The sequence below is a fragment of the Podarcis raffonei genome, chromosome 5 (genome assembly GCF_027172205.1).
Source record: "Podarcis raffonei isolate rPodRaf1 chromosome 5, rPodRaf1.pri, whole genome shotgun sequence".
Taxonomy (NCBI): Eukaryota; Metazoa; Chordata; class Lepidosauria; order Squamata; family Lacertidae; genus Podarcis; species Podarcis raffonei.
Genome location: NC_070606.1, coordinates 38,877,037 through 38,889,773, shown reverse-complemented (window position 1 = coordinate 38,889,773; position 12,737 = coordinate 38,877,037). Strand labels below are relative to the sequence as shown.

At 44.3% G+C, this 12,737-nt stretch overlaps 1 pseudogene; it reads left to right on the top strand.

The window, feature by feature from the left end:
* The first annotated feature begins 246 nt into the window (after positions 1–246).
* Positions 247–642, top strand: LOC128413422 (60S ribosomal protein L31-like; annotated as a pseudogene).
* Positions 643–12,737: the final 12,095 nt, after the last annotated feature.

The following is a 12,737-nucleotide window of genomic DNA, read 5'->3' as shown; positions in this document are numbered from 1 at the left end:
AAATGTCTTTAGAGACTTATTAGGTCCATCAATTTCCATATAGCATATATTCAATACAAAAAAAAACCACAACAGTGACAATTTGTTGTTGACAAAGGACAGCTGGACATATAAAGGGCCCCATTACCTTCAGTAGCTTAGGGCCTCATCAGACTAAATCCGGCCCTGCTCCAGACAGTTAGTCAGACCTAAAATCCGTCAACATCAAAAGCTCAGCTAAGGCTTTCTGGTCTGGTCCTGAGCAGGATGTCTCCTGGAAAGAAAGGTGGCGAAAAGAAGGACGATCAGCCATCAATGAAGTGGTTACTCGGGAATATACTATAAACATTCACAAATGGATCCATGGCTTGGGCTTCAAGAAGTGGGCTCCTCGTGCTCTCAAGGAGATCCGTAAATTTGCAATGAAGGTGATGGGGACTCCTGATGTATGTATTGACACCCGCTTGAACAAGGCTGTCTGAGCAAAAGCAGTAAGGAATGTTCCTTACCGTATCCGTGTGCATTTATCCAGAAAACACAATGAAGATTAGAATTTGCCTAATAAACGGTATACACTGGTCACATATGTGCCATTTACCACTTTCAAAAGCCTACAGACTGTTAATGTGGATGAAAACTAATCTTTCATTACAATAAAAATGTTATGACATTTTTTAAAAAAAGCTCAGCTAAGTTGCAACTAACGTGCTAAAAGCAAAGGGGCTTGGTCCTCATCATGATCTTTATTTTAGATCTTTGAGTGGGAGTCAATGGAGCCACTTTGTGAATGGAAGGAGTATCCATTCACAGAAGGAGAGTTACACTCCTGGAAGAGGTCTTTCCAAGAGTGTAAATCTTCTTCCATGAATGGAAGCTCCACACCATTGTATCCCTGCCCTTTGTTCTGGGGTGTACCTGCCGGCATTTGATGGAGGGAAAAGTAAGTACATGCTTGTTAGATACAGTATGATTGCATATCACCACCATGAGCCAAAATATCATGAATACACAATAAAAAGGACGTTGGGGTGTGTGTGTGTGTGTGTGTGTGTGTGTGCAAATACTATCTATAAGCCTCCTTTGGATAAAAATCGGAGCTGATTTGCTCCAATAGCTTTTGCCCTTGAGTTCTTTAAAATAGGACTTCTAAGAATCCCATATATAGTAGCTGGCTGAGCAATATAACATATCAGCAATTTGAAAACAACAACAGCTATTGCTTTTGATTTATTTTCCAAACTTTTTCATGATGAGGAGTTTCCTCTGAAGTGTCATACTTGTGCTATAAGTTTACCTTTGAAAAGGACAAGTTCATAGATTGCTTAAATGCTTGCCAGGAATAGTTAGATTTTTTTTTCTTAAAGAATGTGTGAGTAACTATGTGTTATTTGACTAATACTTCCAAATTTTTGCCCATACATGTCAGTTCAGAGACAGGTCATGATCTTGGATGACTGCAGAGAATTAGATTACTTCTCATTGTGATATTTCCCCTGTACTGTTACAGTAGCAGTAGCGACAGAGGATCCTAGATTATGTATTCATTTGTACAGACTCAAACACACATTAGCATGGTAGAAAATGTAAACCATACAGATTTATTTAGGGCTCTGAGGCCCATGTTAAAGGTTGCATGGGTTCATATGGGAGCAGGCAGTTTCTGAGATAGGTAAAAGTAAAGGTAAAGGACCCCTGAATGGTTAAGTCCAGTCAAAGGCAACTATGGGGTTCAGTGCTCATCTCGCTTCAGGCCGAAGGAGCCGGCGTTTGTCCACAGACAGCTTTCCGGGTCATGTGGCTAGCATGACTAAATCGCTTCTGGCGCAACAGGACATTGTGACGAGTGCCAGAGTGCATGGAAACCCTGTTTAGTTTCCCGCCACAGCCGTACCTATTTATCTAGTTGTGCTGATATGCTTTTGAACTGTTAGATTAGCAGAAGTTGGGACAGAGCAATGGGAGCTCATCACCGTCGAGGGGATTCAAACCACTGACCTTCTGATCGGCAAGCCCAAGAGGCTCAGTGATAGGGACATGGGTGGCACTGTGGGTTTTCTGAGATAACCTGGTCCTAAGTCACCACTGAATTCTGAAAAGTCAGCATCTTCAGCCCCTCCAATAAAATATTTGAGCCCCCCCCAAGTTGATGGGCATTGCCATTCAAATGATGTGTGTGCACTGTGTTATGTGGGGTGGGGCTTACCTGCCCCTCTATTTTATTCAAGTTGGCATCCCTGCTGGGAAGTGTAGTTTACCCAGTACCCTGAACAAACTAAGAATCTCTTTGGGAAAGTTGTAGGCTTTAATGTCATGTGCTTTCAGTGCCTGGTTTGTACACAGTCAACAAATGAGCAGTCGGTGTAAATGGAATGCAGTCGATTATATGCTCCTGTATGGATTGTGGAAATTAATCAAATTGGCATGTATTTCTTTTTCTTATTTTGCTTCTCCGTTAGTTGTGGGGCTAGGGAGATTGCATGGAGAGAAGACTGCAACAAGCCTTGTTTGGACATACTTTCATGCCCATCTTCACTGCCTTCAGAATGCCTTGCTCAATGCTAAGTTCCAACATAAGGGTTGGAGAAAGGCGAGGGGAATCATTTACTATGAGATGTCAGCAAAGCACATGACAGTGCATTTTGTCCACCCGTTCCCCTTTTATTCTGTCCCCCAAAGAGAAACTTTAGGACAGTAAATACATGGAATTTCAGCACTAGGCAATTGTGATTAGTGTGTACATTTTTTTATTTTTTTAAAGGGAATATATCATTTACCATTAACTCCCAGGCCTGGAGCATTTGAAATAGGATAGGAAGCTTTGGTCTTGTCACAAATGCTGCTGCAACTTGTCCTGAGGAAGCCTTCATAATGGGGTCAGGTAGAGTTCAATGATCTACCAGCCCAGCACTATTTCAGAAATGCTAAGGTGCTCTTTCTACTGATCTCCCCTCTCTCCTCTCTCTCCCTCTCGCTGCCTGATATTAAATGGGTAGTTTTTACAACATCAATAAAGAACTTTCCTACCCAATTGCCCCAGACAAAGAACTGAAAGCCAGGTTTTAAAACTATGAAAACTTTGTGTTAGGTTCACATTAGATTGTTTTGCTGTGTCAAATACTCATTTGAGTTCAAAAGTTCAGATGAACCATGAACTTTGTCATTTCACAGCAGGCTGTTCTACAAATATAGCCCCAAAAGCAGGACGGGGGCGGGGGGAGAAGGGGGGAGGGAGAGAAGGTGAGATGAGATCTCCTGCAATATTTAGGGTGCCTTTGTTTACTCTGCGCCTTTAATTGTTTATTTAACTTAAAGATGGTTTTGCCAGGTCAAACTATGGAAGAAAGAACAGGTCTTTCTAAAGAACCCAATAACCTCACAATGGTTTAAAACAACACACATTCAGTGGCTAGTTCTTAATGCACAAGCTAAACCCAGCTAATCTTCTTAATAAATTGTGAAGTCTTGTATGCCTCACGGGCTCAGCGATGGCTTCCCTCCTGTCTGGGACAGCACAGAGTATCCAAACAAACGGGTCATGACACTGTGTATTTGTTTAAAACGTTTGAATCCATGTTTTGTAGTGATACAGTCTCTTGAACCGAACAGTTACACAATGGTGTATGGCGCTTCAGTCAGGAAACTCAATCACGGGACACCCTTTTTCTTTCACCATCATCATTTTTTTAAAATGTGGAGGAGACAAAAATCTATTGAAAAAAGCAATTTGTGAGTTAGAAAGAAAGAAAGAAAGAAAGAAAGAAAGAAAGAAAGAAAGAAAGGAAGGAAACCAAATTTCTCAAGACTTGTGCCAAGATTTTCACTGGAACCTTAATTCAGTTGCAGGACGACCAGATACATTCATAGAAGAGGAGATGACAGCAGGGTTAGTTTTCTTCATCCCTGCTGCATCTCAAGACACACCTGTCTAAGGTCTTCTTCTCCATTACTGTGCAGAAGAGCCATGTAATCAACTAGAATATGTGATGGAGAATCGGTGGCCCTTCAGGTGTAGCTGGAATACAGATTCCATCATCTCTGGCCATTGGCTGGGGTTAATAGGAGCTGGAATCAAACAACGTTCCAGTTCTGGGCACCACAATTTAGGAAGGATGCTGACAAGCTGGAACGTGTGCAGAGGAGGGCAACCAAGATGATCAAGGGTCTGGAAACTAAGCCTTACAAGGAGCACTTGTATGTTTAGCCTGGAAAAGAGGAGACTGAGAGGAGATATGATAGCCATCTCCAAATATCTTAAGGGCTGCCACATTGAAGAGGGAACATGCTTGTTTTCTCCTGCTCTGGAGAGTAGCTTGAACCAATGGCTTTAAATTACAAGAAAGGAGATTCCGACTAAACATTCAGAAAAACTTTCTGACAGTAAGAGCTGTTCGGCAGTGGAACAGACTCCCACGAGAGGTGGTGGACTCTCCTTCCTTGGAGGTTTTTCAACAGAGGTTGGATGACCACCCATCATGGATGTTTTAGCTGAGATTCCTGTGTTTTAGGGGGTTGGACTAGATGACCATTGGGTCCCTTCCAATTCTAATATTCTATGATGCTATGAACATCTAGAGAGCTCTGCCATACTCTGTCTATCTCTCAGAATTATCTCATAAGACTTTCTTTCTTGGACTGGTTTTCATTATTACGCACTACGCTTTAATTGCCATATGCTTAATTGAATTCATTTCTTAAAACTTGTGAGCCACTTTGGAAGAACTTTGTTCCTAAAAGTAGGATATAAACAAATGAAAGATGCTGGTAGCATCAGAGACAACAGCGAAGCGCTAGATCAGGCATAGGCAAACTCAGCCCTCCAGGTGTTTTGGGACTACAACTCCCATCACCCCTAGCTAACAGGACCAGTGGTCAGGGATGATGGGAGTTGTAGTCCAAAAACATCTGGAGGGCCGAGTTTCCCTATGCCTACGCTAGATTATGTTGAACTGAGTATTGTGCTAGCAGACATGGGAGCATGTTCCTGCTTTAATCTCACCTCTGCCACAAACATACTAGATATAGCCTTGGGTAAACTACATTCTTCCCTGTCCTCCTTCTCAGTATGGGCTTGATTAAAAACACTCTGATCCATTTCCCCCCATTTTCAAATCTAACAAAGTTGCTATGTCAAACAGTGCAACGGAAAAGTAGTCCTCCTTTGCAGATGAGTAGCAGAGTTTGAATCCACTCTGCTACTCATCTCCTGGAGTACTTCAACACATGACTTCTCCTCAATAGCTCAGTTGATAGAGCACCAGACTCTTAATTCCAGGGTTGTGGGTTCAAGCCCCATGCTGGACTAGAAGACCCTCATGGCCCCTTCCAAGTCTATGATTCTATGAATCATTTCTCCAGGGTGCTCAGCTTTCTTCTTCCAGTGCCATGTTTCTCAATTTAGTTTTGGCTCCAGCAGAAATATTCAATAATATTTTACCTACTTTCACTTACTAACCATGCAGGTAGTCTTAGGAGAGGCTCTCTTTGAGACTCGCAAGGCCTCACATCATTCACAGATTCCTGCTTCCTGTTCACTCATTGTTCATTGGTTTCTGCCCTTCTTCAAGAGCTTCTTTCTTATTAGGAAGAAGATATTTCCTTTGACGGAAAGAGGGAGGAAGCTGGAGTACTTGGAAGGCGGTTTATATCGCTCCCCTCCCCTTTTACTCTCCTTCCTTCTGCTGAGGCCCATATCTTGGATACAAGTGTAGAGGCAGGAAGTGGGTGGGGAGGACTGTTAGTGTTATTGCCCACCAGAACATTGTGTACTTTGTTCCTCTTCAAGAACCGTCAGCCTTGCTTTTGGCCATCTCCTCCTTTTCCAGGTCACAATGAAAATGCATTTTTCTGGGTCAGGGGAGGAGACCATAGCTCAGGGGCAGAGCTTATGCTCTGCATGCAAAAGGTCCCAGACTTAGCTCCCCATGTAGAGCTGGGAAAGACGCTTGTCTGAAACCTTGGAGTCCCACTTCCTGTTCATGCTGCCAGTGGTCTGACTCAGTATAAGGCAGATTCATACATAACATAGGTGCTTTCAGTGCAGGTCAATGCAATTCCTACAGCGGTTTTGTTGTCTGTCTTGGGAGACAACGGAGGAGTGTGCCTTTTGGGGTGAAGTAAAACTGTTGGAAGGTTACAGTGCTAGCTGTGGCTGTAGAGACCAATAAGACATGTTTTGTGGCAGCTGGGGCAGATGAAGGTGTCCAGTTGTGCTGCTGCAGATGCACCATGGCATTTCTCCTCTCTGCTCTCCTCGCAGACGTCATTCCTCCTCTGGTCACTGCTGTGGAAGCACAACCTGACTGTCTACAGGAAAATGCTTTTGAAAAAATATAGTGCAATGCTGTATTAAGAACGTACGGAGCTGATTCCAGGGGTGGGTTTTTTTTTTGGGGGGGGGTTGCATCTGCAGAAGAAATTCTCCCTCTCTGTGTGGCTACCTCTTCTTCTATGGCACATTTGCTTGTCTATTCCTCTGTGCCCAATCGACAACACTTCCTAGGACAAAGTGTGCAAATGGCTGGCCTTGCTTCTTACTCCTCTCGCTCCTCTCACTGCTTGCTTATTCAGGAAGGGCAGATAAACCAGAAGCAACATCAAGGGCGATCAGCTGAGACAGAAGACTCCAGAGACTGGCAGTCTGCCCTCTACTGGATTGAGCCTTGGCAATACCTCTTTGAGGTTTTGGTTTGTTGGTTTGTTTATTATTTTGTTGCATTTTTCAAAACCTGCTTTTCCCTATCAGGTCCCACTGTGGATTATAAAAGCCTGAATATATAAATATATAAAACATATTTTAAAATGATAAAGCATAAAAACACAAGATTAAAACAGGGTGGCTTCATTCAGATAGGTAGACAGACAGACAGACAGACAGACAGACAGACAGACAGACAGATAGCCAAACGGCAGGGTAAAGAGGTGCATTTTCAGTACATGGCAAAATTTGCGAGACACACCTCTATGGAGAGGGCAGTCCACAGCTTTGCGTCTGCCAGACTATATAGAAAGCAAAGAACCACCTTCTGATCCTTTGATTTTACGTCAGGCAGCCAGACCTCACCCATACCGTGGTTAAGGTGAACTTGACCTTCCCAGTCTGCTGATGTTTGGGAAGCAATGCATCATGACTTTTTCTCTCCTTCACCTTTACTGTTTAAATATTACTCATCTGAAAGATTTGACCTGGGGTATGGCAGGTTTCATTTCTGTGCTCCTTGTGTGGGGAATGTCCTTAACAGTTGCATGTACGTGTGATCAAAGCCATTTATGGGTCCCCCCTTTCCTTTGACATTTTAGCCTATTTCCACATGATCCGCATGTGACAATGGAGCAGCATTTAGAATCATAGAGTTAGAAGGGACCCCGAGAATCATCTATCCTGCAATGCAAGGAACCCTGCCCTTGGCCATCCCTAGGTGGGATTGAACCACCAACCTTCTGGTTCACAGCCAGACACCAAGACCCATTGTGCCACAGGAGACTTGTACAGTAGCAGTAATGTGTGCAGCCACATCCCAGTCACATGACTTTGGAATGATTCTACTATGAGATCAGGGCTGATCAGGGCTGGCCCAGGATGTTTCGCTGCTTCAGGCAAAGCAGAAAAAGCCCCTGCCTCGTCTTCTGTCCCTGGCTGCTCCCTCTGCCTCTACATGTCACTGTCCTGAAGAGGTAATTTTTGTGGTGGTGACAAGTTGTGGCAAAGGGAACGACTGGGTGTGGAGGAGGTGGCAATGAACGGGGACAGAGGAGGACAGATCTACCGCTTGAGGTGACCAAGTGGTAGATCTCACTTCATGGGCGGGCCGGTCCTGAGTCTGATTTTGTGTAGATCAAAGTCCTATCACAGGTTCCCCATCTCTGATTTATAGTTATTGTTACAAGTTTTGTAAAAATCATTTTTATTAAAGCTTTTCTTGTGTAACAAACAAACAAAGAAAAGTACACATAGTGTCCAATTATGAAATGCTTTTTCTTTACCAATCCAGTTGAGTCCACTGCACTTAGTTCCTACTGATCTCAGTAGGGTTAACATTAAGTAATGATGAAGGGGATTATTCAACTAGCCCATTCTATCAGAGCTTATCAGAGCTTGCAGGGCAGCAGCAAAAAGGGTTTTCTTGTGTGTGTTTCTTGTGGCTGATTAGCTGCTCTCCCTGTGCAAAGGTCAGAGGGGGCAGAGTTTCTGTTGAGGTAGGTGATTAGCTGTGGGAGGAGCTTATCAGAGCTTTCAGGGCAGCGGCGCACGCAGTTTGATCCATCTTTTAGATTTAGGGGAGCTAGTCTCAAACGTTTGTTGGGGGAGACCTAGGTTTTTTTTGGGGGGGGAGTTATTTGTCCTGTCTTCACGCTTTTTATGATGGAGGACCGCTGTAGTCATCCCCAACGACACGTTCTCAAGATGGAGGGTGAGGGAACAGCTGCTGTCACCTGCGGTTCCTGCGCAATGTTTGCCATCTTGCCAAAGGTTGCAGGCAGCTTTACCTGCAGCAATTGCATGTTGATTGCCCTCTTACAAGACAAAGTCCAGCAACTGGAGGAATGTGTAGCTACGCTCCAAAGAATTAGAGAGCTGGAGCTCTTCTTGGAAGCAACAGAGCACACCGTCTCCACCAAGGAGGAAACAGGGGACTCCCCTGAGAAGGAGGCTAGTTCACCAACAGAGGAGCCAGATATATGGAGAAACGTAACTCAAAGAAGTAGGAGGCCCAGGGTTCACTCTGATTGTTTAGAAATACACAATCGCTTTGAGGTCCTCTGCCCTAGCATGGAAGACGAAGAGCAGACTCCATTTGAGGATCTCTCCCTCATTAGAGTCGATCAGGTATATGAAGATGAGCAGCAAAGTCAGTCCTCAGGGAATGTGCAGGCGACCTTGGAACGGACAGCTCACGGAAGAACCCCGACCAGACCTAAGAGGAGGCGTGTAGTGGTGATAGGGGATTCCCTACTGAGGGGAACAGAAGCAGTGATCTGTGGGCCTGACAAGATGTCTCGGGAAGTGTGCTGTCTCCCCGGGGCTAAGATCCAAGATGTAACTGAACGACTGCAAGGAATCATAAAACCCACTGACAAATACCCCTTCCTCTTGGTTCATGTGGGAACCAATGACACTGCAAGCAATAGCCTCCAGAAGATCAAAAGAGACTACGAGGCTCTGGGCAGGAAATTGAAGCAATTAAATGCACAAATTGTCATCTCATCTGTCCTCCCAGTTGAACGACGTGGCCCAGGGAGAGAGGGAAAAATAGTGGAAGTGAACAACTGGCTTCGCAAATGGTGTAAACAGGAACGGTTTGGATTCTTAGATCACGGACTGCAGTTTCTTAAAGATGGACTTCTGGCAAGCGATGGGCTGCACCTCACAACGGTTGGGAGGAATGTTTTTGCCAAAAATCTCAGAAACCTCATCAGGAGGGCTTTAAACTGACTAATGTGGGGGAGGGAGACAGTGCTCCTGAAGGTAGGAGTCTATCAATTGATGAAGATGATCATCCAAATGTCATAGATCAAATGGAGCAAACAGCATGCAGACCTAGTGGTGGAAGGAAAAAATCCTTAAATAAGAGACACGGGGGAATGATTAATGGACTTCAATGTCTGTACACTAATGCGCAAAGCATGGGAAATAAACAAGATGAGCTTGAGCTCTTGGTACAGCAAACTAAATATGACATAATAGGCATCACTGAAACCTGGTGGGATAAGTCCCACAATTGGAATGTAATAATGGAGGGATACAATCTATTTCAGAGAAACAAACCAGACAAGAAAGGAGGAGGAGTGGCATTATATGTCAGGGATGTGTATACCTGTGAAGAGATCCAAGATTTAGAACCTCAAAGCCAAAGTGAGAGCATTTGGGTCAAAATTAAGGGAGAGAAGAATAACAGTGACCTCATTGTGGGAGTTTACTATAGATCCCCAAGCCAAACGGAGGACATAGATGATGCCTTCCTGGAACAGATGGCCAAGCATGCAAAAGGAAGGGAGATAGTAGTAATGGGGGACTTCAATTACCCGGATATTTGTTGGATGTCAAACTCAGCCAAGAGCATAAGGTCAAACAGATTCCTCACTGGCCTTGCAGACAACTTCATTGTCCAGAAAGTGGGAGAAGCAACAAGAGGAACAGCCATTTTAGATCTGGTCCTAACCAATGTTGATGACCTGGTTAGTGGGGTAGAAGTGGAAGGATCATTAGGCGCGAGTGATCATGCTCTTCTGAAGTTTACTATACAGCGGAAAGGAGCAGCCAAGCATACTAAGACTCAATTTCTTGACTTTAAGAAAGCTGACTTCATAAAACTTAGGGAATTGCTGGGTGAGATCCCTTGGACAGTAATACTAAAAGGAAAGGGAGTTCATGATGGCTGGGAGTTTGTTAAGAGGGAGATAGTAAAAGCACAACTTCAGGCAATACCAATGAGACGGAAACATGGAAGGTACCTAAAGAAGCCAGGATGGCTATCTAAAGAACTTTTAACTGAGTTAAGATTAAAAAAGGATGTGTACAAAAAATGGAAAAGGGGGGAAACCACCAAAGAGGAATTCAAACAAATAGCCAGCACGTGTAGACACAAAGTCAGAAAAGCTAAAGCACAGAATGAACTCAGGCTTGCTAGAGAGGTTAAAAGCAACAAAAAAGGCTTTTATGGGTATGTTCGTAGCAAAAGGAAGAACAAAGAAACAGTGGGGTCACTCAGAGGAGAAGATGGTGAAATGCAAACAGGGGACACAGAAAGGGCTGAACTCCTCAATGCCTTCTTTGCCTCAGTCTTCTCCGATAAAGAAAACAATGCCCAACCTGAAGAATTTGGAGCAAATGATTCAGCAGAGGAAACACAGCCCAGAATAACTAAGGAGATAGTACAAGAATACTTGGCTAGTTTAGATGTACTCAAGTCTCCAGGGCCAGATGAACTGCATCCAAGAGTATTAAAAGAAGTGGCAGATGTGATCTCAGAACCACTGGCAGTCATCTTTGAGAATTCCTGGAGAACAGACGAAGTCCCGGCAGACTGGAGGAGGGCAAATGTTGTCCCTATTTTCAAAAAGGGGAAAAGAGAGGACCCAAATAATTACCGCCCAGTCAGTCTGACATCAATACCAGGGAAGATTCTGGAGCAGATAATTAAGCAAACAGTCTGTGAGCACCTAGAAAGGAATGCTGTGATCACCAATAGTCAGCATGGATTTCTGAAAAATAAGTCATGTCAGACTAATCTGATCTCGTTTTTTGACAGAATTACAAGCCTGGTAGATGAAGGGAACACAGTGGATGTAGCCTACAAGGCATTTGACAAGGTGCCCCATGATATTCTTGTAAAGAAGCTGGTAAAATGCGATCTTGACTATGCTACCACTCAGTGGATTTGTAACTGGCTGACTGACTGAACCCAAAGGGTGCTCATCAATGGTTCCTCTTCATCCTGGAGAAGAGTGACTAGTGGGGTGCCACAGGGTTCTGTCTTGGGCCCGGTCTTATTCAACATCTTTATCAACGACTTGGATGATGGACTCAAGGGCATCCTGATCAAATTTGCAGATGACACCAAACTGGGAGGGGTGGCTAACACCCCAGAGGACAGGATCACACTTCAAAACGACCTTGACAGATTAGAGAACTGGGCCAAAACAAACAAGATGAATTTTAACAGGGAGAAATGTAAAGTATTGCACTTGGGCAAAAAAAATGAGAGGCACAAATACAAGATGGGTGACACCTGGCTTGAGAGCAGTACATGTGAAAAGGATCTAGGAGTCTTGGTTGACCACAAACTTGACATGAGCCAACAGTGTGACGCGGCAGCTAAAAAAGCCAATGCAATTCTGGGCTGCATCAATAGGAGTATAGCATCTAGATCAAGGGAAGTAATAGTGCCACTGTATTCTGCTCTGGTCAGACCTCACCTGGAGTACTGTGTCCAGTTCTGGGCACCACAGTTCAAGAAGGACACTGACAAACTGGAACGTGTCCAGAGTAGGGCAACCAAAATGGTCAAAGGCCTGGAAACGATGCCTTATGAGGAACGGCTAAGGGAGCTGGGCATGTTTAGCCTGGAGAAGAGGAGGTTAAGGGGTGATATGATAGCCATGTTCAAATATAGAAAAGGATGTCACATAGAGGAGGGAGAAAGGTTGTTTTCTGCTGCTCCAGAGAAGCGGACCCGGAGCAATGGATCCAAACTACAAGAAAGAAGATTCCACCTAAACATTAGGAAGAACTTCCTGACAGTAAGAGCTGTTCGACAGTGGAATTTGCTGCCAAGGAGTGTGGTGGAGTCTCCTTCTTTGGAGGTCTTTAAGCAGAGGCTTGACAACCATATGTCAGGAGTGCTCTGATGGTGTTTCCTGCTTGGCAGGGGGTTGGACTCGATGGCCCTTGTGGTCTCTTCCAACTCTATGATTCTATGATTCTATGATCCACAATGGAACTTTGCCTTTCTCCTCTCACCCCTCACACACTCTTCCCAAAGCTGCTGTGGAGGGTTGGGGAACTCCCAGAATGGATTGAGGAGGTGCATGGGTGAGGAGGTGGGGATAATCCTTGCACTGGCAGAACAAATTAGCTGCATACCACCCTAACTTTTCATGTTGATTTCAATGGGATCTAAGTGCAGCTTAGTCCGGACCCAACTCAATATATTTCACATTTCATACCATTCAGTCCACCATGACAGTTCATTGGCTTGGCAGCAAGGTAGAGTGGTAATGAATCCTGTAGAAGCTCTCTTTCACTTTCTGTCTTTCTTCCC